The following is a 13,367-nucleotide window of genomic DNA, read 5'->3' as shown; positions in this document are numbered from 1 at the left end:
GAGTGGGGGTGGTGGCTTTTGCTGCTGGGGATTATTTTTAGGCACACAACACGCTCACAAGCACATATGGCAGTACTTTTTCGGGACTGCCTGCAAATGCCGTTGATCTTTTGGCGACTTTTTATTTTTTGAATGTGAATGCATTGTGCGATGGTGGAAGGAGATCGGGAGATACTCGAATGGAATGGAATGGAATGGGGTTCAATGCGCATCATGTGTACTCATTACGGTTTCCTAGCACACACACACACACACTCACACATTCTCGCATTGACAGGGGTCTCTGCGAGGGTCACTGTGACACAGTCACGGCCACTGTCACATTTACCGTTAATACTCGTCTCGTATTACCCGCCGCAAGACGAAGCTCTCTAAGCCTTAGCCAACAATTTCTTTTTTTATATAACACTCAGAACCCTCGCTCGATCCGACGGCCCCAGTGTAAGCTGAGACCCCGAGACAAGACAAGAGAGATCGAAGAAAAAGAGTGCACAAGTGAGTGCATAAAAAAAATGTCAACGAAAATGCAGGGATGGGGCGAGGAACAGGGGAGCCAAGCAGACCCTCCCCCATTCCACCATTCCCCACTCCACCAACCAACAACAACTATTCCATATGACACTCATGACCAACTGACTGACTGAGCAGCAGCAGGCCTGGAAGCAGCGTGGAAGAGTGGAACAGTGGAAGAGGAGAAGGTTGATGAGGAAGAGGAACAGCCAGGGAAGGGAACGGAACGAAACGGGACGGGACAGAAGTGCATGGATGGTCGTCTGTCGTCTGGAGCGATGCTTCTCTGCACAAAATAGAAGCATCGCGAACAAAATGTGGAGCTTTAAAAGGGATGGAGCAGTAGGGAATGAAGTAGAGAGTAGGAGAGAAAGAAGGAAAGAAGGGGTGTGGAGAATCACGGGAGCGGAGAGGAGACTGAAGCATCTACTATCTTGTTGTCGCTGTCTAGTCTTCTCTCCCTCTTTTCACTCTTCTGCCTCTTCTGCTGTCTTTGTCCCCTCCTTTTGCCTTTGTCCCTACTTCTCTCCTATTTGCTTCCTTTGTCCCTCAACCGCCTCCTCCTTGCCATTTGTTTGTCTATCTCCAGGGCTTGGCCTTGGAGTAACCGTTTCCGAGAACTTGACTCTCGATTGGAGCCCGACCAGCCTACATATGCCTCGCATTCGCATTCGCCTTCGCCTTCGCATTCCCTCTGCTCCCTTTGCTCCATTCCACTGTTCCCCTGCTGCCACTACTGCTCCATGATCCCCATGATCTGTGCCTACTTTGTCGATAGCGATAACCATGCACTTGGTTGTTGTTGCTGTTGCTGTTTCTGTTGCTGTTTCTGTTTCTGTCTTTCTTTTGTGTGTGTTTCTGTCTCTTTTTTCTGTTTGTTTTTGCTAGTCTTCTCTCCTTCCAGAGTCGTCGTCGCGTGGCCTTGAATGGCACCATCATCGTCGTCATCATCATCATGATCATGATCATCATGATCATGATCATGATCATTATTATTATGGCTGGCTTTGTGTGCAAGTTGTTTGTTATTGCATCTGTCTGTCGCTGCAACGTGTGTGCATGTTCATGTGGATGTGCTTTGAAGTTGCAGCCAAACAAGTGCTCTCACTCCCCCTCTCTCCCTCTCTTACTACCTCTCTCTCTCTCGAATGAGTCACCTCAAAAAAGGGTGGGAGAGGGAGCTATTATAGGAAATGGTGTATCTGTATCTATCTGTATGGTGTGTCCACTTGTGCGACCGACCGCCTCAATTGGCCGCCGGCTGTGCCTCTTTCTTCTGTTCTGTTGATTGAGAGCCAAGGCTAACGGAAGTACTGCCGCCGCTGCCGCTGCCGCCGCCCCCCCACCACACTCACCACACTCTGCACACCCCTCATCCAGTCTTGGTAGAGGCTTCTTCTAATTGCCCCCACGAGAACTTCGGGAGCGACAGCGAAGAACTCCGTCAGGCGGCAGAGCCGACCAACTTCTGTCATTTTGATTAACTGTAAATGGCAAACGGGGCGGATAGTCTCTTCTCTACTTCTCTCCTTCTCCTTTCCTTTCCTTTCTTTTCTTTTCTTCTCTTTCTTTCTCTACTATTTCCCGTTAGTCCTTGTTCAGCGGAAGAAGCCCTGCAATGTTTTAGTGTTCGCTTCTTCAGCTTTACTGTTAATCGCTCTTTCTCTCTCTCCCTCTCTGTGGAACACTGGACTGGAACTCTCTCTCTCTCTCTCTGTGGTTCCTGAAACACGTCTCGATTGCATGATTGGAAGGCAGAGGAAGAGGCTGCCGCGGCTGCTGCAACAATTGCAGTCAACCTTGAATGTCGGCCACTCGCACACACACACACACACACGCACACACTACATGTATATATATGTACATATACACTTCGAGCTATCTCTCTGCCTCCCTCAGACCTGTCTCCCTGTCTAGTCTCCTCGTCAGGCGGCGGCCACCAGTTTGGCGAGTCTCTGTTTTTTTTTGTTTTTGCCTTTTTCTAGTGCCATCATCATCATCATCATCATCATCCATTCCTATCCCCATCCTCCAACCATCCTCCATGGCTCCACCACGTGTGTAAGTCGTCCCTCTCCTTCTCTCTCTCTCTCTCTCTATCCCTCTCCTTTTCTCTCTCTCTATCTCTATATCTGTTGTCGTAGTCTGCTTTCTGGTCTTTGGCTTCCTCTGTCTCTAGTTTCGTGCTTCTCGGTTTTTTTTCTTTTTCTTTTTTTCCTTTTTTCGCTAGGCACACGCTTCGTTGGCTGCAATTTTCATTCAGTTTTTCTCTCGCGTCGTCGTGCGACTCTCCGCTGCATGCCCCCTTGCCCCCTTGCTGCCCCCTTTCTGCCCCATCTTCCTGTAGCTGCAGCTACTGCTGCTGGTCTCCCTCTGGCAGCAGCACGCGGTGCAGGAATGCAGAAAAATGTGTTAGTGGAGTAGTAGCCATTACGTCACCTAGGCTCCCGACTCCCCGACTCTGCCACTTTGCCACTCTGCCACTGTGTTGCATGTGTGTGTTTGTGTCTGTGCGGCAAGAGTAGGTACCGGTCTTTGTGGCTTTTGTGGGGATGCGGATGGTAATGGCGGGTGGGAAGGGAATGTGGATGTTGGATGTGGCACATTGTTGTTGCCTGTCGCCTCTGTCTGGTCTCTGGTCTGTGGGTCTCGGTCTCGGTCTCGGTCGCCCTAACAACTAACCAAAGCAGCAAAGTGCCAGGGGCAGGCTGTGGGGCAGGCAGGGGCTAGTCGTAGACTGGAGGATTTTGAGCCCCCGCATCTCGTTTTGTGGTTGAGTGCGTGTTTCTCTCTCTCTCTCTCTCTGTCTCTCTCTCTGTCTCTTCATTTGGCCTTTGTTGTTGTCCCATTTTTCTGGCCTGCTTGCCCCCTGGCCCTGCCCCTGCCACCCGTTGCAAGCATCGTTCTACTGCGAATGATGAAAAGCGAAAGTTGTAGAACATTCTCAGCCGCTCTACCGGTGGATGGAGGATCGGTGGCTGCACCGGCGCTTACCTGCTGCTGGGGGTCTTAATCCTGTGGATTCCTGAGTACGATGTCTGTGCTGAGTTGCTGAGGTCAAAGTTGAGGTTGAAGTTGCGGTTGAGTGAGGGTCTCTCACTCTCTGACTAAAGCCACACAAGGTTGCAAGGTGCGAGGTGCGGGTTGCGGGCAAGGATCTGTCCTGATCTGTCCGCCAAAAAACAGTTTACGTAAAAAACAACAAACAAGAAACAAAAAAAAAAGTGGGGGACAACAAAAGAGAGGAGGGGGTGGGAATGCACTTTTGGGGTTGTCCGTGTCCGGACTCTCACGGTCTACGGGTTTGGCTGTTGTTTTTGCGAATAAATGTGCGTGAAGCCGAAGAGCGGCAACGGATCGGATGAGGCGGATGAGCTGCCACACGAGACACGTTGTACGTTTGTTCGGTGCGACGCTGAACAGCAAACTGCACTTTTCTGGGTCTCTGCTTCGGTTTCGGCGTTCGTCTTTCGGGCTTTCCGACGCTCACGAGCCGCAGTCGGGCGACTGTCGTGCGCTGAGCCGAAGCGCAGTGCCAAGATCCTCTGCTGCCTTGGCCCTGGCTGGAGCTTCGGGAAACTGCAGTCAGTGACGAGACGAAGAGGCGGAGAATGGCAGAGCCAAAGAGGAGAATAGAGGGGTGACAGGAAGAGGAGGTAGAACCGAACAATGCATTGACGACGACGACGGCGACAGAGACAGAGACAGAGACGCCAGCAGAGATCGGACGTTTCTGTTGCTGCCGCTGCTGCCTTTTTGCAGGGCGGCTACTGTGCTCCGCTTTCGTCGCTCTGCTCTGCTCTCCCCGCACTCCTTTCCGCGACCGCTACTGCCTTGAGTGACTTCCTGCAGCTCGGGTTATGTCTTTGCGTCTGTGTGTGTGTCCCTCTGTATCTTTGTATGCAGATGCACCGAAAATTTGCACAGAACGTGGGAAGGGGAGCAGAAAGGGGCTCTAGGCCACGACGATTCTTCATCAAAGTGCTAATGACTGAGAGGGAGAGAGAGAGGCAGAGATGCAGAGTGGCAGAGATGCAGAATGGCAGGAGAGCGAGCGGGAGAGGGAGCTATCCAAAAACTTGAAGCCCAAGTTAAGATAAGAGAGAGCGAGAAAGAGAGAACGAAAGAGTGGACAAAGGCAGCTGCTGCATCTCTCTCTTACTCTCAAAACTGCAGTAGACTAAAATGTCCTTCATGTGAATAAGAGGGAGACCCCGATTTCGATTCGATAATTTCAATGTGTGTATCCGTATCTACAAGATGTAACTGCGAGATTTCTAAAGATCTGGAGATGTACGGATGGATAGATCCTGAGATGTTGTGAAACGAGGATGAGTCCTATTCGGGGGGTGCCTTCTGTGTGTGGGGTGGGGTTTGCGGTTGCAGTTGCAGTTGCAGTTGCGCCTTACATACCTTGCGGCTGCATTCGGCCTTTGTCAGTGTTTGCACACAGTCCACGCACATTGCGGCGCGAGCATGCGAGGAGGAGTCTCTAATTGTTCACTGATTCACTTCCTGTATCTGTATCTGTATCCTTTATCCTGTATCCTTTATCCTTATTGGCCTCTGCTCTGCTCCTTCTTCTGCAAATCGCGCGCGAATCGCGCAAAGATCTTTCCGATCTTTCGTGGATCGGATCTTTTGCCCCTTTTTTCGCGGCTGCACTTGTCAAAAAAAGTTAAAAAAAAAAACAAGAACAGAGTCCTTTTCCACGAGAGTGCGTGTGTGCGTACAGCAGTGTACGAATTTGAAAATGCAATTGGAAAATGTTGCAACAAATTTGAAACGGTATTTGAAAATTGGAATATTGCGATTATATTTGGAATATATGTATATATTTCTTTTTGTGCGTTTGGTTGGAACTAACTTTAGTAACTGAACGAACCGATCGGAATCGAAAAGCTCAACTGAGGTTCCCCCGAAAAAATGCAATATTGAATGTGTGTGGTAGAGTGGAGTGTGTGTCGCTGCTGCTGCTGCCACACTCTCACACACAGACACACACAGGCCTACGTGTGCGTGTGTGTGTCTGCCCAATTGAATCAGAGAATATATCTCCCCGCTGCCCTGCCCCTGCCCTGCCCTGCCCCTTCTCTCTTTCCCTTTCATATATACATTATGTTTTCGCTTTTCGCTCGCCTTTTTTTATATTTTTTGCTCGCTTTTTTGTTATATACTTCTCATCGTTGTTCGTCGTCGTCGTCTGCCGTTCGTCGTCGTCGTCGTTCGCTTTTGTTGTTGTTGTCGTTGTCGTTGTCGTTGTTGTTGTCGTTGGCTTCTTTCAGTTTTTTGGAGTGCAGCGACGCTGACTGCGCTGCTTTGATCGCGCGCTGCATTTTTACACAGTGACAGCAGCAGCAGCAGCGCAGTCGCCAAAATAAACGAAGAACGTAGCGGCGGGACAGCGGGACAGCAGCAGCAGCAGCAGCGGCAGCGGCCGAGGCAGTATGCGTGTGTGCTTGTTTCTGCCTGTGTATTGGTGCTGCTTTTAGAAGTTTTGTTTATTCAAAGGCCAGGCGGACAGGCCACAACCAATTTTTGGGGGAAAATTGTAAAGACAAAAGTGTCGCAGTCGCGAGAGCGACAGAGGGAGAGGGAGAGGGAGAGGGAAAACGCAACACAACGCGCTGCTGCTGCGAGTGTTTGCTCTGCGAGAGCGCGGGACTGGAGATCGCTGCTGCAGCAGCAGCAGCAGCAACAAAAAGCCCTCTGCAAATAGACGGGAACACATTGCAACTTTCGCTGTGTGTGTGTGTGTGTGTGTGTGTGTGTGTGTGTGGCCAGCCCTGCCCTGCACGCATACTGTCGCACCGATCTGCGGATCTCTGGCCCTCCCGCCCCTTGCGATGGGCTGTGGTTGGGGGCCACCAATTGAAAGTATAGCCCACATTTCACATACAAAAAACAAAAACAGCAGAAGAAACCCCAATCCCAATTCCAAAGCCTCAGCCACAGCCCCCAATCTCCAACTCCCAGACCCAAAAAAAAACACAACTCTTTTTTTTTTTTAGGCAATTTTCAATGTGGAAGACGGCGGCCTGGTTTTTTGCATTTTTTTTAGGGCCCCTACCGTTACACACCCTCTGCCGTTCTCTTCCCTTCCCCTCTTGCCTTAGTAGGAGGCCGTTCTGCTGCTGCACTCGATGACTGCGACTGCGACGCAGACTTGTTTAATATTTTGGTTACCGCATTTTATTACACGACGACGACGACGACGACGAACGGGCTCTCCCTTCCCTCTGGCGGCACTAACCCAGTTTCCCTCTCCCTCTCCCTCTCGCTCTTACTCTCTCGCGATCTCTTGGGATCGGATGGAATCGGGCTGCCTGCCCTCCGCATTGCCCTTCGCTCTCTTTTGCATCTTCTTGCACGCACAAACAAAACCAAAAGATTGCCAAATCGGCCCCGGCCCTGAAGGACACAGTAGGTGGCGGGACAGCGGGACTGCGGGACCGTGGAAGAGCTCAACAGTGTGAAACAGCGGTCAGCGGACAGCCTGGAACAGCGGGAACGGGACAGCGGTGAAGTCGGAGGGAACGGCAGCGGGAACGGAAGAAAACTTGTTGCCACTTGCCGCATCTCTTGTTTGCCCATATATTTTTTTGGGCTCATTGTTGTCGCTGCGTTTTTTAGTTTGCTGCATCCATCCCCCCAGCCGCCCCTTGGAGAAGCCCCCTTGAGGGGGGGGCACTATGTCTTATGCCTCTTTTATGCGTGGCGTATCGGTTTTTCTGCTTGTCGCGCACTTGTGCTGCTTGCATTTTTCAAGAATTGTTTTTAATGTTTTCTGTAATTTTTTTGTTTGCACTTTTTTAAAGGTTTTTTTGGGCTTTTTTTTCATTGGTTACGGCCTGTCTCGGTGCACCCATCTCCACCCATCGTCTGCAGTGAACGAACGGGTCTCGTATTGGCGACCTTTAACCGATTTATAAATGAAACCGCACATGAGAATCGTATCTTCAGCTGCAGAGCGCTGTCGCCCATTCAGTTTTCTTTCTGGGTCTGGCAGTTGGATGACTCTTTCAAGATCATCCACGAAAGTCACGAATGGAAGCCACGTTTCACCGTCTTCTAAGCGGCGTTTGTGGATGAGCAGCGTTTGCCTTGCAAACAAAATAACAACCTGCCATTAACCCCTAGGTGCGGGGAAGAGCAGGAGGAGGAGACCTCGACAACAACCTTAAAGCAGAGGCACAGGCAGCGGCAGCAGAAAAGGCAGCGACAGCGACAGCGACGGCGACAGCGAATGATCGCATTGAACTTGTCGCTGCCCGAAAGCGTCGCTGTTCGTTCTAATTGGAGCTGCATTGGCGGTGGGGCATTAGTCAGATACTCGCACATTTGTTATCTCTCTCTCTCCCTCTCTGTCTGTCTCTCGCACTCATACGCTTTCTGTGAAGGCCTAATATCGTATGCGTGCATTGCCCGCAACGCCTCAAGGCAGCGATCAGACAGCAGCGGCAGACGGCAGCACGAGCGCAGGCGATCAGGCGTCGTCGACGTATACGTAATATTCCGAGGAGGTCAACGACGGGCAACCCACGACAATGGCAGTGAAAGAGGCAGCAACAACGCGTTAGAGATCGCCCCCTCTCTAGACAGCGCGGAATTGTGTTTACAAGAAAAAGCTTTGGGGAGCGTGCAGGGCGGTTCAACGACCGCCCTGGCGTGAGGAATCAACGAATGCGAATTACCGATCTACCCGGGAATGCGAGAGATTTACCGAGAAAAAAGATTCGGGAGACATTTCTGGATGAACTTGGATTGGCGACCGTTTCAGAATTACCAAAACCGTTCTTGAGGGGCTTTCTTGAACCGTTTCTGAGGGGCTTTCTTGAACCGTTTCCCGAAGCGTCGAGGAAACTCCAAAGCTAAAAAGATAAACTCTTTGGTGGAAGAATCTTTTGGAAGAATCTACTGGCAGAAGATGTTTACAGATACAAAGAAAAATAATCTATAGTATCCATCTATGGGTTCCAAGTAAACGGGGGAAATGTTTAATGGGAAAACATTCCAGAAGACCAGATGGAAACCGCTAACATGATTGTAGATGGCAGGAAGCGAATTTCAAGAATAATCTTAGCAAGGGAAGCGGATGCAAAAGACTCCATTTTGTTTGCAGAAATTCAGCAAAGAAGGCAATGATGATTTCGGTTCCTTGTGGGCCGGATAGACACGGATCTATTGACAAATTCGACTTCAAATTGAAATTAATCCTGAAAGCAAGAATCAATCAAATCGAGAAGAATTTCCAATTGGAAACGAATCTTAGATGCCTCTTCCGACAAAGGATCCGTGTAGGAATGCCTACACTTACTTGTCTTTTGCCGACGATGCTCGAGAAGGATCTGTCTAAGCGATGCTCTAGCCCCAAAAAGAAAACTCGAATGAATAATGGTCTGAGTCCAGGAATGAGGACTCTGATGTAGGGACTGATGGAAATCACTTACGTTCTTGTGTGTGGGGCAGCTGGACACCTGCATCTGCGTCTCCACTTGCACTTGCATCTGCAACTGCATCTCCCGGTCGGGGCTACCGGCTTGGGCTCCGGCTTGCGGGCTTCGACTCCTCTCGCGACTCCTGGCTGCCGCTGCACTTTCACTTTCACTTGTCTTCTTGGCTGTTTCTGTGTTTTCTGTTGTTTCTGAGTTTCTGTTGCAAGTTGCTCGCTTTTCGTATTGGCTTTCGATTGTGTTTTGGTTTCTGTTTTGTTCGGTTTTCAGTTTCGAATCACGGGATTCTTTCGGTTGCACTTTCTCTGCTGCTTTGCACTTTTTCAATCTTTTTTGATCACTGATTGGCTCAGGGTTTCGGGGTTTCTAATTCTTAGACTTAGCTTTGAGATTTTCCAGCATTTGTTGTGGATATTGCACAGTATTTCCTTTTGAGCACTTTGGCTTTCGGTTCTCTCTCTTTTGGTTCTCTCGCCTTCACGCAAACAAAAAATATGAAAACAATCAACAATCAATCAATCAATCAATCAATCTCTCGTTTCTCTCTATCTGTCTGTCTGTATCTTCTCGTTGCTTTGTTGCTTTTGTATCTTTGTAACAGTCTCAGCGGATTGGCACTTGAAAAAAAATTGAACGCGAACAGAACACTAGAATGCTACGGATCTAGGGGTCTAGGGATCTGTCTCTGGGGGATCTATGGCTCTGGGATCCTAGCTGGGCTCCAGGCTTTTGGCTTTTGGCTTTTGGCTTTTGGCTCGTGGCTCTGAATCTCTATGTTTATATTTATAGACTTCCAGTTGGAGTTTTGAGGTTTTTGAGCTGAAGTTGGGGTTTATTTGGGGGACCTTTGACTTTTGTTGGTTTTGGTCTCTGATGTGGGTTGTGTTTATTATTTTTTCAGGGATGTTCCAGTCCGCGTCGCAGCACGCGCACGTAACGAGCAACAAACAGCAACTAACGTTATTTCTGGAGCCCAAACGCTGTGGAAGCGGCAAAATCCGCACAAGTCGCAATCGGTGGCAGCAGCAGCGCCGGCTGCGGCAGCAGCAGGACCAGAACCCGAAGCCCAAAAGCCGAAGGCACGACGACGAAGTGCCTGCCGCCGGCACGAAGGATGGACGACGAGGACGAGGACGACGACGACGATGACGATGACGCTGGCTGGAGCTTTGTTTTGGTGGTGGAGAAAGCAGGAGGAAGGAGCCTGAGACGGGGGGGCAGAGGAAGGGCGGGAGCCAGTGGCTGGATGCTGGGATGCTGCGCGTAAAGACACGCGACAATGAAATAGAAAATTTAGCACACAATTGAAGTCATTTTACACAAACACACACACAGAGATACCACTAGCTCACACAGAGCCAGATACAGACACAGATACAGATAGACTGTGGCACACACAGGTACACGTAAAGTTGCCGAGCGGAGGGGGGCGGGGTGGGTCTGGGGAGGGCTACTACTTCTGCGGGGCCTTCCGTTTTGCGCCAAAAGCTATGCTATGTGCCACACGCTGCCGCTTGCTGCTGCTGCACTCTCGCGTCGTTCACTGCCGTCTGGCTACTGCACCGGCCAGGCGGCGGCAGGCAGCAGGCAGCCCGATGCCGGTCAGCCCGCTGCCGCCGCCGCCGCCACCGCCGCCGCTACCCCTCTGCCCACCCACTTGTTTCCGACGCACATAAAAATCACCCGCCAAACGGCGTACTAAACACTCATTACTCATTTCGGCCGCCCAACCATCCGCCACCCGGCACCCCTTCCGCCCATCAGCCACATCACTGCCAGCGCTTCAGCGTCCGCCCACCTCCCCACACACACACAAACACCACCAGGGAGAGAGAGAGAGAGAGAGAGAGAGAGACAAAGACAAAGACAGGGACAGAGAAAGAGTGAGAGAGCGAGCGAGAGAAAGGAGAGATTTTTGCTCATTTTTTCTGCGTACGGGCGTTCGAAAAAAAGGATGCGACGCTGCGAAGCCAGCTGCGACGCCAACGCAGCAGCAGGAGCAGGGGGGGAGGAGGAAAATCAGAAACAAAACAAAAAGAAGGAAAAACGAAAAAGCGAAAAATAATAAAACCAAAAGCGGTGGCAGCGCAGCAGCAGCATCAGTGGCAGCACAAAAAAAAAAAACAAAAAAAGACCGAAGCGAAAAAACAGGAGGCGGAATGCGTGTGTGTCTGTGTGTGTGTGTGTGTGTGTGTGTGTGTGTGTGTGTGTGTGTGTGTGTGTGTGTGTGTGTGTGTCGGCGTAGGAAAAAATCCCGTAACCAACCCCACTGCATGCTGCGGCCTCTGCTGCTACTGATGCGGCGCTGCACACACACATACACAGACGTACACACAGACAAACAACCCCCATAGTGGGAAGGAAATTTTAAAAATCGCGACGAGAAGCAGCGGAAAAGAGCGCGAAACAAAAAATGATATGAAAAAAAAACACAAAATTTGTAAAAGCACGAAAATAAAAAGAACACACACACACACGTGCAATAGAGGAGCAGCAGTAGAGCAGCGACGGCAGAGGCAGTGGCAGTGGCAGAGCAGCAGCGTCGCGGCGTGCCAAGGAAAAAGGGGAAATCGACGCACAAAAATAACCAAGCGAATATAAAGGATATCGTACGTGTGTGTGTTGGTGTGCGTGTGTGTGTGGGAGGAGAGAGCAGTTTTTAAAATTTTAATTTGTTGTCTTTTTGGCTCCATCTCTGTCTTTCTCTCTCTCTCTCTTCTCTTAGTACAGTGTTGAGGCTCCCCAAAAAGTAGGCAACATTTGTAGACTGATGCAGATCCATAAGGGAGATGCTTAGCGTTGAAGATCCTTAGCGAAGGCTTCATCGATACAAGAAGAAACGATAGGCAGCAACAGGAACGACAGAGACCAGGATATACGACGAAACAGGACTGCGGATAACAGAGAATAACAGAAAGAACCACGTACAGAATGACGGGGAACGGCGTTGAGGCAGCCACGACGTCTTAACGGCTACTAAACTGGCCAAGACGCTAGAGCGATGTCCTGGACAGCAGCAGCAGCAGCAACAGTGGCAGCAACAGCAACAGCAGACTCCGAACCAGCAGAAGCAATGGGGAGCCGGCAAAAGTCGCCGTGGCCTTCATTGTCACGAGGCCGAAAGACGACGACAACGACAACAACGCAGCAAACAGCGCTGCCAGCGTCTCAGTCGCTGCTATCGCAGGAGGTCAAAGTTTTGGGGGAGCAATCGAAAGAAGACGCCTTCGGCCCCCACTATACGCAGCCCATCCTGTTGCTTAGGCCATAGTTTTGATTGAAGCAAACAGCGACTAAACCCACTCGCAGCCAGCCCCTCACCCACTCCTTCTACCCTGCATCGTACGCCCCTAACAGCCCCCTAACATCCCCCCATAGATCCCACAGTAAACACTCGGAACTATGCGCATAGCAAATGAGCGTAATAAAATCAAATGCTGATAGTGCCTGTAGTTGGACGCATTACCCCCGAAAATCAAGATGCCGCCCCCCCAAAAGCACCCACACACAGATGCTCCAACACAGGACGCCCACACACACGCACAGACACAGACACAGACGCCGACAGACCGAGTCGAAGGAGCCCCGAATCCGAGAGCCCAGAACACTGAGAGCCCGAGAGCAAATCTACTACACGCAATCTTCATTTTCAACGCCATTCAAAGCCATTCCAATCATCATTATCGTCGCCATAATCATCAAGTAAAGTACCCACCAGTAGCGCCTCGACGCAGCGCCACCCCCTGGCCACCCCACAACCCCCCTTTCATCCGCCTTCGAAAAGATTCTCTTAGCAAAAGACGAGACGAGACGGCCACAGCGAGAGATGCCAACAAGTGCGCCCCGAAGTATTTTTTTCTTCTATTTTTTTTTGTTGGTTGCTTTTGCTGCTGCTTTCTTTTTCTTTCGTTTGGGAGCGAAAGCTGGGAAAGAGAGCGAGATTACAGCGGTGAGTGTGTGTGTGTGGGGGCCGAGAGAGAGCTCCATAGAATAGGCGGGTGGGGCAGAAGGGGAAGGGGAAGCAGTAGGCGGCAGAAGGCGGTAGACTGTGTGGATGAGGATGTGAATGTTGACGTCTTCGTTGTGTAGTTTCGCGTAGTTCATTGAAGGAAGAAGGCTGATGGAGTGGAGTGGTGTGGTGTAAAATAGAGGGAGGATTAGAGGAGGTGAATGGCAGAGGAGAGGGTGGTGCCAGAGGGCTGGAGGGTACGAGGGTAGGGGAGTTAGGCAACCGGCAAATGCGACAAATTATTTAAGCTGCATGTGGCGCTCAAGGAGATTTCTTCTGACGCTGCTCCCTCTGCTCCCCCTTCTTCTCCTGCTGCTGCTGCTCCCTCTGTTGCTGTTGCATTACTTCCGAATCTTAGACAGATTTCTCGCGCATCGGTATGCAGACAGATACAA

The 13,367-nt window shown here is 50.6% G+C and overlaps 1 protein-coding gene across 1 annotated transcript in view; it reads right to left on the bottom strand.

Moving 5' to 3' along the window:
* Positions 1–9,379, bottom strand: part of LOC6596773 (broad-complex core protein) — a 38,300-nt gene extending 28,921 nt beyond the window's left edge. Inside the window, exon 1 of the mRNA XM_026990090.1 lies at positions 8,961–9,379. The gene's annotated coding sequence lies outside the window, so the exon portion shown is untranslated. The remainder of the gene's footprint in view (positions 1–8,960) is intronic.
* Between the last annotated feature and the right edge of the window lie 3,988 nt (positions 9,380–13,367).

Source organism: Drosophila persimilis, unplaced genomic scaffold (genome assembly GCF_003286085.1).
Source record: "Drosophila persimilis strain 14011-0111.01,24,50 unplaced genomic scaffold, DperRS2 tig00000520-arrow-pilon, whole genome shotgun sequence".
Taxonomy (NCBI): Eukaryota; Metazoa; Arthropoda; class Insecta; order Diptera; family Drosophilidae; genus Drosophila; species Drosophila persimilis.
This window is presented reverse-complemented; position numbering and strand designations above follow the sequence as displayed.